The sequence below is a fragment of the Eucyclogobius newberryi genome, unplaced genomic scaffold (assembly GCF_026437365.1).
Source record: "Eucyclogobius newberryi isolate DKJ021-1_F unplaced genomic scaffold, fEucNew1.0.hap1 SCAF_14, whole genome shotgun sequence".
Classification (NCBI taxonomy): domain Eukaryota; kingdom Metazoa; phylum Chordata; class Actinopteri; order Gobiiformes; family Gobiidae; genus Eucyclogobius; species Eucyclogobius newberryi.
The window spans coordinates 31,821,174-31,838,242 of NW_027315768.1; the positions used below are offsets into that span (position 1 = coordinate 31,821,174).

A 17,069-nucleotide genomic window follows, 5' to 3' on the forward strand; every position below is an offset into this window, starting at 1 on the left:
GATGTGTTTATTGTAGACTTAAAGTGATCAAAGCGGTCGAGACAAACGCCACAGAGACGATCGACCCAAAGTCATTCAATTTTATGTATTTTTGTCGCCGCGAAGAGCTTTACAGAAGCTGTGGATCCAAAGTCCAACAACGGAACTGTCATTGGTCAACGTTCAGGTTAAAAAGGAATCAAATGCATAAATAAATAAATGAATGAAAAAATAACACATGCTAAAATAATAATAATAAATAATAAATGATAAATAAAAAAATTAAGAAATAAAACATAATAAATCACAAATAAATAGATGAAAAAAATAATACATAATACAATAATAATAAATAATGCATAAATAATAAATAAAAAATAAATAAAAAATAAGACATAATACATAACTAATAAATAAATACATAATACATTAATAAAAACACACTAAATAAAAAAAAACATAATAAAAAAAAAATCAATCAATCAATCTTAACTTATTTTATATGGAAGGAAAAAAGGAAAACAAAATGACAAAAATCTGTTCAAGTTCAGGTTGTAAATGTTCACGATGTTTGTATTTCTCTCAGATTAAGACTTTTAAGCCTCTTCCACCTTCAAACCTTCTGATGATTTGACCTCCACATATTCTGCAGCTAAAACTAGACAAAGCATTAACGGGCATCAGGCATTCCTCCTCTTCCTGGATTAGAGTTCAATCCATTGTCTTTTTGAAGCGTTTGGCAGCGGCTGAAAGATCTTAAGGCTTCAGGAAAACGATAACGAGACAAAGGTTTGGGTTTCACGTCATGTGCAACGTGTTTGGGGGAAACGCCCGGGTTTGAGACGAAGCGAAGCTGAAGTGAGGAACATGCTAACCCCGTGTGTGGAACATGCTAACCCCGTGTGTGGAACATGCTAACCCCGTGTGTGGAACATGCTAACCCCGTGTGTGGAACACGCTAACCCCGTGTGTGGAACATGCTAACCCCGTGTGTGGAACACGCTAACCCCGTGTGTGGAACATGCTAACCCCGTGTGTGGAACACGCTAACCCCGTGTGTGGAACACGCTAACCCCGTGTGTGGAACACGCTAACCCCGTGTGTGGAACATGCTAACCCCGTGTGAGGAACATGCTAACCCCGTGTGTGGAACATGCTAACCCCGTGTGTTGAACATGCTAACCCCGTGTGTGGAACATGCTAACCCCGTGTGTGGAACACGCTAACCCCGTGTGAGGAACACGCTAACCCCGTGTGTGGAACATGCTAACCCCGTGTGTTGAACATGCTAACCCTGTGTGTGGAACATGCTAACCCCGTGTGAGGAACATGCTAACCCTGTGTGTGGAACATGCTAACCCCGTGTTTGGAACATGCTAACCACGTGTTTGGAACATGCTAACCCCGTGTGTGGAACATGTGAGGAACATGCTAACCGTGTGTGAGGAACATGCTAACCCCGTGTGTGGAACATGCTAACCCTGTGTTTGGAACATGCTAACCTCGTGTGTGGAACATGCTAACCCCGTGTGAGGAACATGCTAACCCCGTGTGTGGAACATGCTAACCTCGTGTGACGAACATGCTAACCCCGTGTGTGGAACATGCTAACCCTGTGTGAAGAACAGGCTAACCCCGTGTGTGGAACATGCTAACCCCGTGTGTGGAACATGCTAACCCTGTGTGAAGAACAGGCTAACCCCGTGTGTGGAACATGCTAACCCCGTGTGTGGAACATGCTAACCCCGTGTGTGGAACATGCTAACCCTGTGTGAAGAACAGGCTAACCCCGTGTGTGGAACATGCTAACCCCGTGTGTGGAACATGCTAACCCTGTGTGAAGAACAGGCTAACCCCGTGTGTGGAACATGCTAACCCCGTGTGTGGAACATACTAACCCCGTTTGAGAGCGGCGTGTGAGAGCGGCGTGTGAGAGCGGCGTGTGCGTGTGCATGTGCGTGTGCGTGTGCGTGTGCGCGCGCATGTGCATGTGCATGTGCGCGTGCGTGCGCATGTTCATGTGCGTGTGCGCGTGCGTGCGCATGTGCATGTGCGTGTGCATGTGCGCGTGCGTGCGCATGTGCGCGTGCGTGTGCATGTGCGCGTGCGTGCGCATGTTCATGTGCGTGTGCGCGTGCGTGCGCATGTGCATGTGCGTGTGCATGTGCGCGTGCGTGCGCATGTGCGCGTGCGTGTGCATGTGCGCGTGCGTGCGCATGTGCGTGTGCATGTGCGCGTGCGTGCGCGTGTGCGTGTGCATGTGCGTGTGCGTGTGCATGTGCGCGTGCGTGTGCGCGTGCGTGTGCATGTGCGCGTGCGTGCGCATGTGCGTGTGCGCGTGCATGTGCGCGTGCGTGCGCATGTGCATGTGCGTGCGCGTGTGCGTACTCGTGATGTGGGTCATTGAAAACGCCGGGCCTCGTTTTGTTGACACTCCTGGAGAATTGCAGACAGAAAGAGAGAAAGAAACTGCTCTCTAAACACGGCACTAAACGTCTGAATGTCCAGTAGGTGAAAAAGTACTCAACATTTGCCACAAAGCAACTTAACATAATGTGAGTAATGTCCAGATTTACATACGTAGTACAGAAAATAAAGTTGACTTAAAGCTGCGACACAAAGAGAGACAACGAGAAGAGAGAGAACGAGTCAGCGAGCGGAGAAAGAGAGAGGAGCTGCAGGCCAAATCTAAAGAAAGAAATGTTTGAAAGTGTTTGTTTTAGTCACTGGAGCAAAAACCCTTTGATTCCTCTGGCGTCTTTTTCTTCTGCAAATGAATAATAAGTACAATTCTCACTTGAATAACTTTAATTTGGAACGATGTCAAAGCCAAAAACACTGTGAAGCTGCAGCCATTAGGAGAAACAGGAGTAGCTACACTTTGCTTTTGATGAGAGGCAATTACTGACGGCACATCAATGAAACGAGCCCGGGCGACATTCAAACTAAAATTACCTAAATAATTGCAGCGTTTTTGATTTGAAAATTAAGATTTTTAAAAGAAATCTGACTGTTTGGAGCTTTTCTAACATTGTACCTTCATCAAAAACATACCTGGAGCTTCACTGACGCTCGTTTTGTTAATCCTGTTTACGAGTTTGTCTTCTCTTTTCCTTCTCTGAGCCTCAGAAAACGCTCCGTTTCAAATTTCCCCCGTGTGTGACGTACGGTAGCGCTTCTTATTACCTTCGGCGCTGTTTTTTAAAGTCCATAAATCATTGCCACAGCTGCGTGCTTGCGTTGCAACGTCAGGGCAAGCTAGCTTTTCTTTGTGTCCACGCGGTAATTCTCTCTGCTGCCAGTAGATGGAGCGCTAACATCAAATCCCGTTAAGAGAAACAAATGTATTTTCATGAATGTTTCCTGTAGATACATTATTATAACTTCTAGAACATGAGACGGCAAAGTAAATGTACTCTAGAGCGTGTTTAAAGGCCAGTGAAAACACAAAGAATGCACAATATGTCACCTTTAACCTTCTAAAATGAAACATTCTTTAAATACCGGTGTATACACTCCCCCATGCAGTCTTTCAGTATCGATTGACCCCGACATAACCCCCGGACGACCTTTGCCTTGCCTAATCTGTGCGCGCGGGGCCCGAGGGGGTCAGAGGTCGCCGCGTTTGTAAACAGACGTCAAGCGAGAATGATGGAAAGCCGCGGCGGCGAGAGCAGGCGGGAAACTCGATCGGACTCCTGCCGCGGACCAGACGGGAAATGGATGAGTGCGGAGACGAGGGGCGGGGCTTTGGTCTGTCGCTAGAGGTCGAGCGGGCAAACTGCGATTTCTGTCGTACGCGGAGACTTTTGAAACACCTTATCGATCAAGTAAAGGTCGAAATGTGGTGAGGGACGGGTGGTGGAAAGAGGAGATTTACTACAGACATCATATTTGCTTGTCTTATTTTTGGCGACGCTTTTATGTAACGCTGGAGGTGCGAGTCCAAAGAGTGAAGCGTGTTTATCATGTGACCTGTCGTACGGTGAAGTGTGGGCGTGTTTATCATGTGACCAGTCGTACGGTGAAGTGTGGGCGTGTTTATCATGTGACCAGTCGTACGGTGAAGTGTGGGCGTGTTCATCATGTGACCTGTCGTACGGTGAAGTGTGGGCGTGTTTATCATGTGACCTGTCGTACGGTGAAGTGTGGGCGTGTTCATCATGTGACCTGTCGTACGGTGAAGTGTGGGCGTGTTTATCATGTGACCTGTCTTACGGTGAAGTGTGGGCGTGTTCATCATGTGACCTGTCGTACGGTGAAGTGTGGGCGTGTTCATCATGTGACCTGTCGTACGGTGAAGTGTGGGCGTGTTTATCATGTGACCAGTCGTACGGTGAAGTGTGGGCGTGTTCATCATGTGACCTGTCGTACGGTGAAGTGTGGGCGTGTTTATCATGTGACCTGTCTTACGGTGAAGTGTGGGCGTGTTCATCATGTGACCTGTCGTACGGTGAAGTGTGGGCGTGTTCATCATGTGACCTGTCGTACGGTGAAGTGTGGGCGTGTTTATCATGTGACCAGTCGTACGGTGAAGTGTGGGCGTGTTTATCATGTGACCTGTCGTACGGTGAAGTGTGGGCGTGTTTATCATGTGACCAGTCGTACGGTGAAGTGTGGGCGTGTTTATCATGTGACCAGTCGTACGGTGAAGTGTGGGCGTGTTTATCATGTGACCTGTCGTACGGTGAAGTGTGGGCGTGTTCATCATGTGACCTGTCGTACGGTGAAGTGTGGGCGTGTTCATCATGTGACCTGTCGTACGGTGAAGTGTGGGCGTGTTTATCATGTGACCAGTCGTACGGTGAAGTGTGGGCGTGTTTATCATGTGACCTGTCGTACGGTGAAGTGTGGGCGTGTTTATCATGTGACCAGTCGTACGGTGAAGTGTGGGCGTGTTTATCATGTGACCAGTCGTACGGTGAAGTGTGGGCGTGTTTATCATGTGACCTGTCGTACAGTGAAGTGTGGGCGTGTTTATCATGTGACCAGTCGTACGGTGAAGTGTGGGCGTGTTCATCATGTGACCTGTCGTACGGTGAAGTGTGGGCGTGTTTATCATGTGACCTGTCGTACGGTGAAGTGTGGGCGTGTTCATCATGTGACCTGTCGTACGGTGAAGTGTGGGCGTGTTTATCATGTGACCTGTCTTACGGTGAAGTGTGGGCGTGTTTATCATGTGACCAGTCGTACGGTGAAGTGTGGGCGTGTTTATCATGTGACCAGTCGTACGGTGAAGTGTGGGCGTGTTTATCATGTGACCAGTTGTACGGTGAAGTGTGGGCGTGTTTATCATGTGACCAGTCGTACGGTGAAGTGTGGGCGTGTTTATCATGTGACCAGTCGTACGGCGAAGTGTGGGCGTGTTTATCATGTGACCTGTCGTACGGTGAAGTGTGGGCGTGTTTATCATGTGACCTGTCGTACGGTGAAGTGTGGGCGTGTTTATCATGTGACCTGTCGTACGGTGAAGTGTGGGCGTGTTTATCATGTGACCTGTCGTACGGTGAAGTGTGGGCGTGTTCATCATGTGACCAGTCGTACGGTGAAGTGTGGGCGTGTTTATCATGTGACCTGTCGTACGGTGAAGTGTGGGCGTGTTTATCATGTGACCTGTCGTACGGTGAAGTGTGGGCGTGTTTATCATGTGACCTGTCGTACGGTGAAGTGTGGGCGTGTTCATCATGTGACCAGTCGTACGGTGAAGTGTGGGCGTGTTTATCATGTGACCAGTTGTACGGTGAAGTGTGGGCGTGTTTATCATGTGACCAGTTGTACGGTGAAGTGTGGGCGTGTTTATCATGTGACCAGTTGTACGGTGAAGTGTGGGCGTGTTTATCATGTGACCAGTTGTACGGTGAAGTGTGGGCGTGTTTATCATGTGACCAGTTGTACGGTGAAGTGTGGGCGTGTTCATCATGTGACCAGTCGTACGGTGAAGTGTGGGCGTGTTTATCATGTGACCTGTCGTACGGTGAAGTGTGGGCGTGTTCATCATGTGACCAGTCGTACGGTGAAGTGTGGGCGTGTTTATCATGTGACCAGTTGTACGGTGAAGTGTGGGCGTGTTTATCATGTGACCTGTCGTACGGTGAAGTGTGGGCGTGTTTATCATGTGACCTGTCGTACGGCGAAGTGTGGGCGTGTTTATCATGTGACCTGTCGTACGGTGAAATGTGGGCGTGTTTATCATGTGACCAGTCGTACGGCGAAGTGTGGGCGTGTTTATCATGTGACCTGTCGTACGGTGAAATGTGGGCGTGTTTATCATGTGACCAGTCGTACGGCGAAGTGTGGGCGTGTTTATCATGTGACCTGTCGTACGGTGAAATGTGGGCGTGTTTATCATGTGACCTGTCTTACGGTGAAGTGTGGGCGGAGCCGGGCGGAGAGGAGAGGCTACATCAGTGGAAACATGATGGACGCTTGGAACGTAATCAACTCCTCAAAGGAAGGAGAGAAGCGGGTGATGAAGAGGTCACGAGGAAGAGGAGGAGGAGAGGAGGAGGAGAGGAGGAGGAGGAGAGGAGGAGAGGAGGAGGAGAGGAGGAGGAGAAGTGGATTTGGGACTTACTTTAGTTGACGCAGTAGAGACGCGCAACATTACAACCTCTGACGGGATGTAAGACCTTCTTCTTCTTCTTCTTCTTCTTCTTCTTCGACGATCTAGTTTAGTCCTGGTTTAGTCCTTGTTTAGTCCTGGTTTAGTCCTGGTTTGGACCTGGTTTAGTCCTGATTTAGTCCAGTTTTAGTCCTGGTTTAGTCCTGGTTTAGTCCTGGTTTAGTCCCGGATTAGTCCTGGTTTAGTCCCGGTTTAGTCCTGGTTTAGTCCTGGTTTAGTCCCGGATTAGTCCTGGTTTAGTCCCGGTTTAGTCCTGGTTTAGTCCCGGTTTAGTCCTGGTTTGGTCCTGGTTTAGTCCAGTTTTAGTCCTGGTTTAGTCCTGGTTTAGTCCTGGTTTGGACCTGGTTTAGTCCTGGTTTTGTCCTGTTTTAGTCCTGGTTTAGTCCCGGTTTAGTCCTGGTTTAGTCCAGTTTTAGTTCTGGTTTAGTTCTGGTTTAGTCCTGGTTTAGTCCTGGTTTAGTCCTGGTTTAGTCCTGGTTTAGTCCTGGTTTAGTCCTGGTTTAGTCCTGGTTTAGCCCTGGTTCCTGGAGGAATCAGATTCCTGTGACTCGTTGCCAGTCTTTTAATGAGTCCAGATAAGAACAAAGACATTTAATTAACCTTTGATGAAAGATTTAAACTGGAGTTAACGAACGGTCAAGTTAACGCGCTCGTATTGTGCGTTTGGCGCTGCATAATCCACACGCTCAGAGCTGCTCCGGTGGCGCTGGAGCCGACTGGACGTGGCTTTGTGCTGGTTTTTGAGTTCTCCTCTTCACCCACTTCAGCCGGAGTCCAAACCAGAGTAACCAGACTTCAATTTGGAAAGTGGCGGTTACCGTGGTTACCGTGGTTACCGTCACTACGAGCAGAGCAGACCTGCATCGTGCTGTTTATTTACATGTTTATTTGACGTATGCTGTGCTAAATCATTGTTGTTTTTCCTTTGCCTCTTTCACACGAGCCTCATAAAAACATCGGGTTTTAAGTTTCCCCAGATTTGCGCCGTCAGAGGAAGTAAAGGCCCCGACGTCCTCTGTGCCGTTTTTTATGTCCATAAATCATCGTTTCATCGACTCGTGCGGAGCGTTTCTGCCTCGAATCACGTTCATTACGTTTCGGGGCAGGCTAGCTTTTGTCTGCTTCCCCAATGGCCAAAGTAACGGTTCATTAATAACAATACAACAAATTCATGATGTGTTTTCGACTGGATTAAAGCAAAGATCCTGATTTATATCTGTTAAACTGGTGTTAAACCAGGTCTAAACCAGGACTAAACCAGGTCTAAACCAGGACTAAAACTGGACTAAACCAGGACCAAACCAGGACTAAACCAGGTCTAAACCAGGACTAAACCAGGACCAAACCAGGACTAAACCAGGACTAAACCAGGACTAAACCAGGTCTAAACCAGGACTAAACCAGGACCAAACCAGGACTAAACCAGGACTAAAACTGGACTAAACCAGGACCAAACCAGGACTAAACCAGGTCTAAACCAGGACTAAACCAGGACCAAACCAGGACTAAACCAGGACTAAACCAGGACTAAACCAGGTCTAAACCAGGACTAAACCAGGACCAAACCAGGACTAAACCAGGACTAAAACTGGACTAAACCAGGACCAAACCAGGACTAAACCAGGACTAAAACTGGACTAAACCAGGACCAAACCAGGACTAAACCGGGACTAAACCAGGACTAAAACTGGACTAAACCAGGACCAAACCAGGACTAAAACAGGACTAAACCAGGACTAAAACAGGACTAAAACCAGGACTAAAACAGGACTAAACCAGGACTAAAACCAGGACTAAAACAGGACTAAACCAGGACTAAAACCAGGACTAAACCAGGACTAAACCAGGACCAAACCAGGACTAAACCAGGACTAAAACTGGACTAAACCAGGACCAAACCAGGACTAAACCAGGACTAAAACTGGACTAAACCAGGACCAAACCAGGACTAAACCGGGACTAAACCAGGACTAAAACTGGACTAAACCAGGACCAAACCAGGACTAAAACAGGACTAAACCAGGACTAAAACAGGACTAAAACCAGGACTAAAACAGGACTAAACCAGGACTAAAACCAGGACTAAAACAGGACTAAACCAGGACTAAACCAGGACTAAAACAGGACTAAAACAGGACTAAAACAGGACTAAACCAGGACTAAAACCAGGACTAAACCAGGACTGAACCAGGACTAAAACCAGGACTAAACCAGGACTAAACCAGGTCTAAACCAGGACTAAACCGGGTCTAAATCAGGACTAAAACAGCACTAACACAGGATTAAACCAGGACTAAACCAGGACTAAAACAGGACTAAACCAGGACTAAAACAGGACTAAAAAAGAACTAAAACAGGACTAAAAAAGAACTAAAACAGGACAAAAAAGGACTAAACCAGGACTAAAAAAGGACTAAACCAGGACTAAAACAGGACTAAACCAGTACTAAACCAGAACTAAACCAGGACCAAACCAGGACTAAAACAAACACACAAATCAGGACAAACCCAGAGCTAAATATGACCCGAAACAGAACAAATCGTTTGTCACTGCTGCTGCCGTTAACCCGCCGACGCGCGGGAAACAAAGTTGAAACCGTTTTTGACAGACGAGCGACCCGAGGCGCCCGACACATCCGTCACCGTTACAGACGCATTTGGAGGCGCGCCGCTGCGTTTGGACGGGACGCCTTTAAAAACAGACCACCGCGGCACCGGACAGCGCTCTTCAAGGACTAAAGCATCAATCAGGGGGAGCGCGAGCGGGAAGGACACGAGCTCAGGGGCGGGAGTGTGCTGCAAGAAAATAACCTACCGTATTTTCTGGACTATAAGTCGCACCGGAGTATAAGTCGCACCGGAGTATAAGTCGCACCGGGGTATAAGTCGCACCAAAGTATCAGTAGCACCGAAGTATAAGTAGCACCGGAGTATAGGTCACACCAGAGTATAAGTAGTACCGGAGTATAAGTCGCACTGAAGTATAAGTTGCACCGGAGTATAAGCCGCACTGGAGTATAAGTCGCACCGAAGTATAAGTTGCACCGGAGTATAAGTTGCACCGGAGTATAAGTAGCACCGGAGTATAAGTAGCACCGAAGTATAAGTAGCACCGGAGTATAAGTCGCACTGGAGTATAAGTCGCACCGAAGTATAAGTAGCACTGAAGTATAAGTAGCACCGGAGTATAAGTCGCACCGGAGTATAAGTCGCACCAGCCAGAAAATGCATAATGGAGAAGAAAAAAACATATATAAGTCGCTCCGGAGTATACGTACAAGTATAAATATAAGTATATGTCGCACCATGGCCGAAAGTATAAAAAAAAGGTGCCACTTATAGTGCGGATAATACGGTATTCATATTGTACGTGAATTCGAGTATAAGAGCCCTCAAGTATAAGTTATAAAGACGTTTTATAAGATGTAATTTGCAAATCTCATGGCACAATATTAGCCGCTGATTCATTTCCTGCCTAGTATTTAATGAGATATTGTGGTTGTAGCGCCCCCTACAGGTCGGACGACTCATTGAACTAAAATGCAGTTCAGATAAATATATTTTGAATTTTGCTGAAAATTATACAAATGTTATCACAGAACAGCTCGCTTTACAGTTTTAGAATTTCACTTCCTGTTTGTGATTGATGACATCACAGTAAACTCACCAAATAAAGTCCAAATTAGAAAATCGTCGTACGCAATAAGAATCAGTGCAATATGAATCAGTGCAATAAGAATCAGTGCAATATGAATCAGTGCAATAAGAATCAGTGGAATATGAATCAGTGCAATATGAATTAGGGCAATATGAATCAGTGCAATATGAATCAGTGCAATATGAATCAGTGCAATATGAATCAGTGCAATAAGAATCAGTGCAATAAGAATCAGTGGAATATGAATCAGTGCAATATGAATCAGTGCAATATGAATCAGTGCAATAAGAATCAGTGCAATAAGAATCAGTGGAATATGAATCAGTGCAATATGAATTAGGGCAATATGAATCAGTGCAATATGAATCAGTGAAATATGAATTAGGGCAATATGAATCAGTGCAATATGAATTAGGGCAATAAGAATCAGTGCAATATGAATCAGTGCAATATGAATCAGTGCAATAAGAATCAGTGCAATATGAATCAGTGCAATAAGAATCAGTGCAATAAGAATCAGTGCAATATGAATCAGTGCAATATGAATTAGGGCAATATGAATTAGTGCAATATGAATCAGTGCAATAAGAATCAGTGGAATATGAATCAGTGCAATATGAATTAGGGCAATATGAATCAGTGCAATATGAATCAGTGAAATATGAATTAGGGCAATATGAATCAGTGCAATATGAATCAGTGCAATATGAATCAGTGCAATAAGAATCAGTGCAATATGAATCAGTGCAATAAGAATCAGTGCAATAAGAATCAGTGCAATATGAATCAGTGAAATATGAATTAGGGCAATATGAATCAGTGCAATATGAATTAGGGCAATATGAATCAGTGCAATATGAATTAGGGCAATAAGAATCAGTGCAATAAGAATCAGTGCAATAAGAATCAGTGCAATAAGAATCAGTGCAATAAGAATCAGTGCAATATGAATTAGGGCAATATGAATCAGTGCAATATGAATTAGGGCAATAAGAATCAGTGCAATAAGAATCAGTGCAATAAGAATCAGTGCAATAAGAATCAGTGCAATATGAATTAGGGCAATAAGAATCAGTGCAATAAGAATCAGTGCAATAAGAATCAGTGCAATAAGAATCAGTGCAATATGAATCCGTGCAATGGGAATTCGGGCAACAGGACTCAGTGGAATATAAAGTCATGTGAAACACGGATAAATTGGGTTGTAATAGTTTTCTGTCTTTGTTTGCCTGTTTTTGTCCAGCTGTCTGTGTAAATACATACAGTCTGTACATAGTCAGTGTAAATAGTAGGTTTGTGTGTTTTATATTTGTGTAACATCAACCTGCCAAGTGGTCTGCAAATGAAAAGATAACTCACTTTCCACCAAACATTTGACCAAACCTCTCTCTCAACATTAAATACAAACTGAAGCTTTGTACTTGTGTTGTTTTTATAGACGTCGACATGAAGTAAACTGTTAGATATGCAGAGTGTGAATATATCTCCGGCTTTAAAAGGTCATGAACAGTCGTAACTTAGCGCTGGCAGTGAAAAACATGTCTATAAATGAAGTGTCTGACTTTATGTGACAGATGCATTATGGGTAAGCGAGGGGCTGGTGTTTGTACACGTCGCCCCCGGAGGCTCCCCACTGTCACAAGTTCATCAGCGCTGGACAATAAAGTTTTATTGAATGAGAGCTCCAGTCTGTGTTTGTCTGGCTGTCTGCACCACACGGGACTGCAGGAGGCGCTGGGAACTGGACCAGAACCAGGTCAGAACCAGGTCCAAACTAGGTCAGAACCAGGTCAGAACCAGGTCAGAACCAGGTCAGAACTGGACCAGAACCAGGTCAGAACCAGGTCTGAACCAGGTCAGAACTAGGTCAGAACCAGGTCAGGACCAGGTCAGAACCAGGTCAGAACTGGACCAGAACCAGGTCAGAACCAGGTCCAAACTAGGTCAGAACCAGGTCAGAACCAGGTCAGAACCAGGTCAGAACTGGACCAGAACCAGGTCAGAACCAGGTCAGAACCAGGTCTAAACTAGGTCAGAACCAGGTCAGAACCAGGTCAGAACCAGGTCAGAACTGGACCAGAACCAGGTCAGAACCAGGTCTGAACCAGGTCAGAACTAGGTCAGAACCAGGTCAGGACCAGGTCAGAACCAGGTCAGAACTGGACCAGAACCAGGTCAGAACCAGGTCTGAACCAGGTCAGAACTAGGTCAGAACCAGGTCAGGACCAGGTCAGGACCAGGTCAGAACCAGGTCGGAACCAGGTATGAACCAGGTCAGGACCACGTCTGAACCAGGTCTGAACCAGGTCAAAACCAGGTCAGAACCAGGTCAGAACCAGGTCAGAACCAGGTCTGAACCAGGTCAGGACCACGCCTGAACCAGGTCAGAACCAGGTCTAAACTAGGTCAGAACCAGGTCTAAACTAGGTCAGAACCAGGTCCAAACAAGGTCCAAACCAAGTCAGAACCAGGTCAGGACCAGGTCCGAACCAGGTCAGAACCAGGTCAGAATCAGGTCTGAACAAGGTCTAAACTAGGTCAGAACCAGGTCAGAACCAGGTCAGGACCAGGTCAGAACCAGGTCTAAACTAGGTCTGAACCAGGTATAAACCAGGTCAGAACCAGGTCTAAACTAGGTCAGAACCAGGTCAAAACCAGGTCTAAACTAGGTCAGAACCAGGTCAGAACCAGGTCTGAACCAGGTCTAAACCAGGTCAGAACCAGGTTAGAACCAGGTCAGGACCAGGTCAGAACCAGGTCTAAACCAGGTCTAAACCAGGTCAGAACCAGGTCTAAACCAGGTCTAAACCAGGTTTACTGTGAAAGACAATTTCTTTTTCTCCTTGTCTGTTAATCCTGTTGAGCTCGTGCACATCACTTTGGTCGAATGTGTTTGTAAAATGTTCCATGAATAAAGTTGAGTTGAGGTCTAACTCAGGTCTGAGTCAGATCCGTGCAGAGGCGAGGCAGGACAGATACAGGATGTTGTGCAGCGTGTTCAGGCAGAGTTACAGGTCAGATCCGTGCAGAGGCGAGGAAGGACAGATACAGGATGTTGTGCAGCGTGTTCAGGCAGAGTTACAGGTCAGATCCGTGCAGAGGCGAGGCAGGACAGATACAGGATGTTGTGCAGCGTGTTCAGGCAGAGTTACAGGTCAGATCCGTGCAGAGGCGAGGCAGGACAGATACAGGATACTCTTCTCTTCACTCGTTGTCAGTCTGATCCTCTGTGACGTTACAGATTATGGAGTGCTTTTGTTTGACTCATTGCTTCCCGCTGCTCGGAGCTCAAATCCGGGCTTAGCTCCTCGTGAAATCCCTTTTCCGGAGTCGTCCAGGGAGCTGTGCAAACTCTGTATCAAACTGCACTTCTCTGAACAAAATGTACGTAAAAAGACTTTAGAACTTTTACATTCATAGACACTTACCAATCAAACTCTCGCTGCTCCTTCCCTTTCATTTCCCAACATTATTTCTCATGCAGAATTGTTATATTTTTTAAATTGAGTGTTTTAAGAGGAATTGTGTTATTGTAATCGGCAAGTTGAAGATTCTTAAATCAGGTTCAATCAAAAACATTGATTAATCCAGAAATCCTTAATTGCTTTTTAATTTGTTAAAAACTGTTTCTGCTTTATTCAGGCACTGCAAGTAAAGTTGATTTATTTGCAATAATTAGTTTTTTTTTCAAATTATTTTTTTTAAATACCGTATTTTCTGGACTATAAGTCGCACTGGAGTATAAGTCGCACCAGCCAAAAATGCATAATAGAGAAGAAAAAAAACATATAAGTCGCACTGGAGTATGAAATGCGGTTGCAAGTGTGAAAATAACAAATAATATCACATATAAGTCGCTCCAGAGTATAAGTATATAAGTATAAATATAAGTATAAGTCCCACCCCGGGCCAAAACTATGAAAAAAAGTGCGACTTATAGTCCGGAAAATATGGTATTTACAAGCGTGAAAATAAAACAACAATAACAAACAAAAGAAGTTTATTTTTATTAAAAAAGGAAGAAATATAATGCTTTTTCTGCTGTATATTTGTTATTCATTCCACCTGATTATTGTATATTTAGGATATTTTAAATCATGAAACGGATCCAAAACGACTCCGTAAAAGCAACAAATCTGCTGACTCGTGGGTCTTCCTTGCACTTTTACCATAAGTCACTCCAAACATCGTCATAACAACAGTTACAAAACACTTTTGGCTTTTCTTCGACCCATTGTTTGAAAAGTCTTGTCGGCAGTAGAATGCAGTTCCGTCCATAATGTTCATTTTAGCAGTTTTTAATCAGCGACAAACAGAGGAAAAAGTATAAAACACTCAAACGGAGTAAACAAAAGTACATGCCAACTACATATGCTTGTTTTTTAATTCCATTTATTTCTCCATGTATTTATTTTTAACTTTAAATCATCTTAAAGGCCCCGCGATCACCGAGAGTTTTAAAACCGCCACGTTCCAAACCCTCAGCACCATCAACACTCAAACTGTGCCCACTCCGGTGTTTCTGATCCGGACAAATTGGGACAAATCGTTGGGTCTGGTTTCCACGGTAACACGAGAGAACAGCCCGGGCCTTCGACTGGTTTTCCGCCGCGTTCAGTATTGGCTCGTTTTGGGCGTCGGCCGACTCGCTCAAGGCTCTGAGCGAGGGCCGTGCGGTTGGAGAGGTGCTCACGGCTGATCAGGTGTTTGTGTACAAGTATTTCATGACATTTACTGCAGAATAACGATGAGCGACGAGTACCTTGTGTAAACTGTAACAAAACATTATGCATCGTTTGTGTTGTTATGACCTTTAAATATGCTCTTGAGTATCTTTAGTTTGACATCTCATTTAATATACTAAAGACATTTGTATCTGCTGTTTCCCACGTGACTTACTGTGTAGTTCCCTCTGTGGCCAGTAGATGGCGGCGACACTCAACGCTTCACAGAATGCAGCACGGTGCTCATTTCCTGGTCTCAGCACGCAGATGTTCTGATCGTGATTATGAGACGATTTACGGAGTTAAAAACAGCAGAAGATTCTCACAATTGGAGAAAACGTCACAGATCGGTTTTCACTTCCTGGTCTCAGCATGCAGTTGTTCTGATCGTGATTATGAGACGATTTACGGAGTTAACAATAGCAGAAGATTCTCACAAATGGAGAAAACGTCACAGATCAAAAAGATTCAGAACGGAGTGTTTTTGACGCTCGGAGGGAGAGGAATTTCCAACCAGGATTTATCAAACTAGCGTGAATGAAGCTAAATGCTACTCCAGGTGTATTTGTGACGAGGGAACATAGTTGGAACAGGTCCATACAACATCTGCATTGCTATTGAATGAGACGTATTGTGTTTTCCCTTCTCATTTACCCACTCGAAGTCGTATTTAGAGTCAGAAAATCCTTTTGTTTCACCGACCCCCAGACACCCACCCACTGCTTCTTACTTTGTGCGCCAATTATTTTGTTCTTAAACGGCCCCCGCGCCACACAGGAATCCAACACAGATGAATCCTGCACGGTGCAAGAATATACTTTTGTGTCATTTATAGTCAAAAAAAGATTTTAATTGAGGAAAGTGCCACTCTGTAGATGACTTCTTTTAAAATCCTTGACTAAACTGAGTGATTTATGTGTTTATTTTGCTTAATTTTAAAGCGTCTACGGCTAAACCTGCTTCTGTTTCTTGTACTATGATTTAGGGCTGCAGAGTAGATTGAAATTGAATGATAATATTAAAAAAGCTACAATTATTTAGGTAAAAGTGTGTGTGTCCTCAGCAAAGAACGAGATGTCCTGTCTTTGTCGTACTTGTCGTTTAGTCCTCTACAAACATGTTCTGAAATGCATGGAATTTGTTTTTCAGTATTTCAGTTTTCTCTCAAACGTTAACGTCACTTTACTGAACGCGTTGCAATGCTAAACGTTCCTGCATTTTGATTTATTCTCCCTAAATAATGCAGCGTTACATCATAGATTCAACATTTCAAGCATTCACATTTCATTTACCCGTATTTTTGCACCTTTTTTCATAGTTTTGGCCGGGGTGCGACTTATACTTATATTTATACTACTTCAAGATCTAACACTTTCTTACATACATGTCCAACATTATGTTCTATAAAGTTGAATTGTTGTGCATTTGTTTTAGTGTCGTTCGATGTCTTTCAAGTTGTCTCATAAGTTATATTTATCCTCAGTGATTGTCTGACTTTAAACACGTATCGCAGTGTTTGACGTTCCACAATACCACACATTTATCACTTTTAACTTCACAAAGAGAGGATTGGGGTGTTCAAAACAATCTAATCTGTCTTTTTTGTGGCAGTAAAGATCGTCTGTACGTAAGCGTTGCCCCGGAGACGAGCGCAGTAACTTAAACAAGGTCAAAAGTAGTAAACAGGACCGAAAATGTAGCGCTTTTGTGTTTAAATCGTGTCATTTTCAAGCCAAAACTGAAATACCGTATTTTCCGGAGTATAAGTCGCACCTTTTTTCATAGTTTTTTGCCGGGGAGCAACTTATACTTATACTTATACTCCAGTGCGACTTATATGTGTTTTTTTCTTCTCTATTATGCATTTTTTGGCTGGTGCGACTTATACTCCGGAAAATACGGTACGGTCGACATTTTAACAGAAATGCGTTCGATTCGATCACGTTCCTTCGCTTTCCGTTCCCTCCCGCCTCCGTCGCCGGGGACCTTCGGGTGTAAAAGCCAGAGTCGGGGGTCCCCCTTCCTCCTCCCCCTCACCCGAAAGCTCCGCCCTCTCTCCCCGGCCCCCGTCGTCCCCCATTGAAAA

General features: G+C 44.8%; 1 protein-coding gene across 3 annotated transcripts in view; it reads left to right on the plus strand.

Annotated features, from left to right (window-relative positions):
* Positions 1–17,069, plus strand: part of sema5ba (sema domain, seven thrombospondin repeats (type 1 and type 1-like), transmembrane domain (TM) and short cytoplasmic domain, (semaphorin) 5Ba) — a 378,099-nt gene that overhangs the window by 63,394 nt on the left and 297,636 nt on the right. The gene's annotated exons all lie outside the window — the stretch shown is intronic.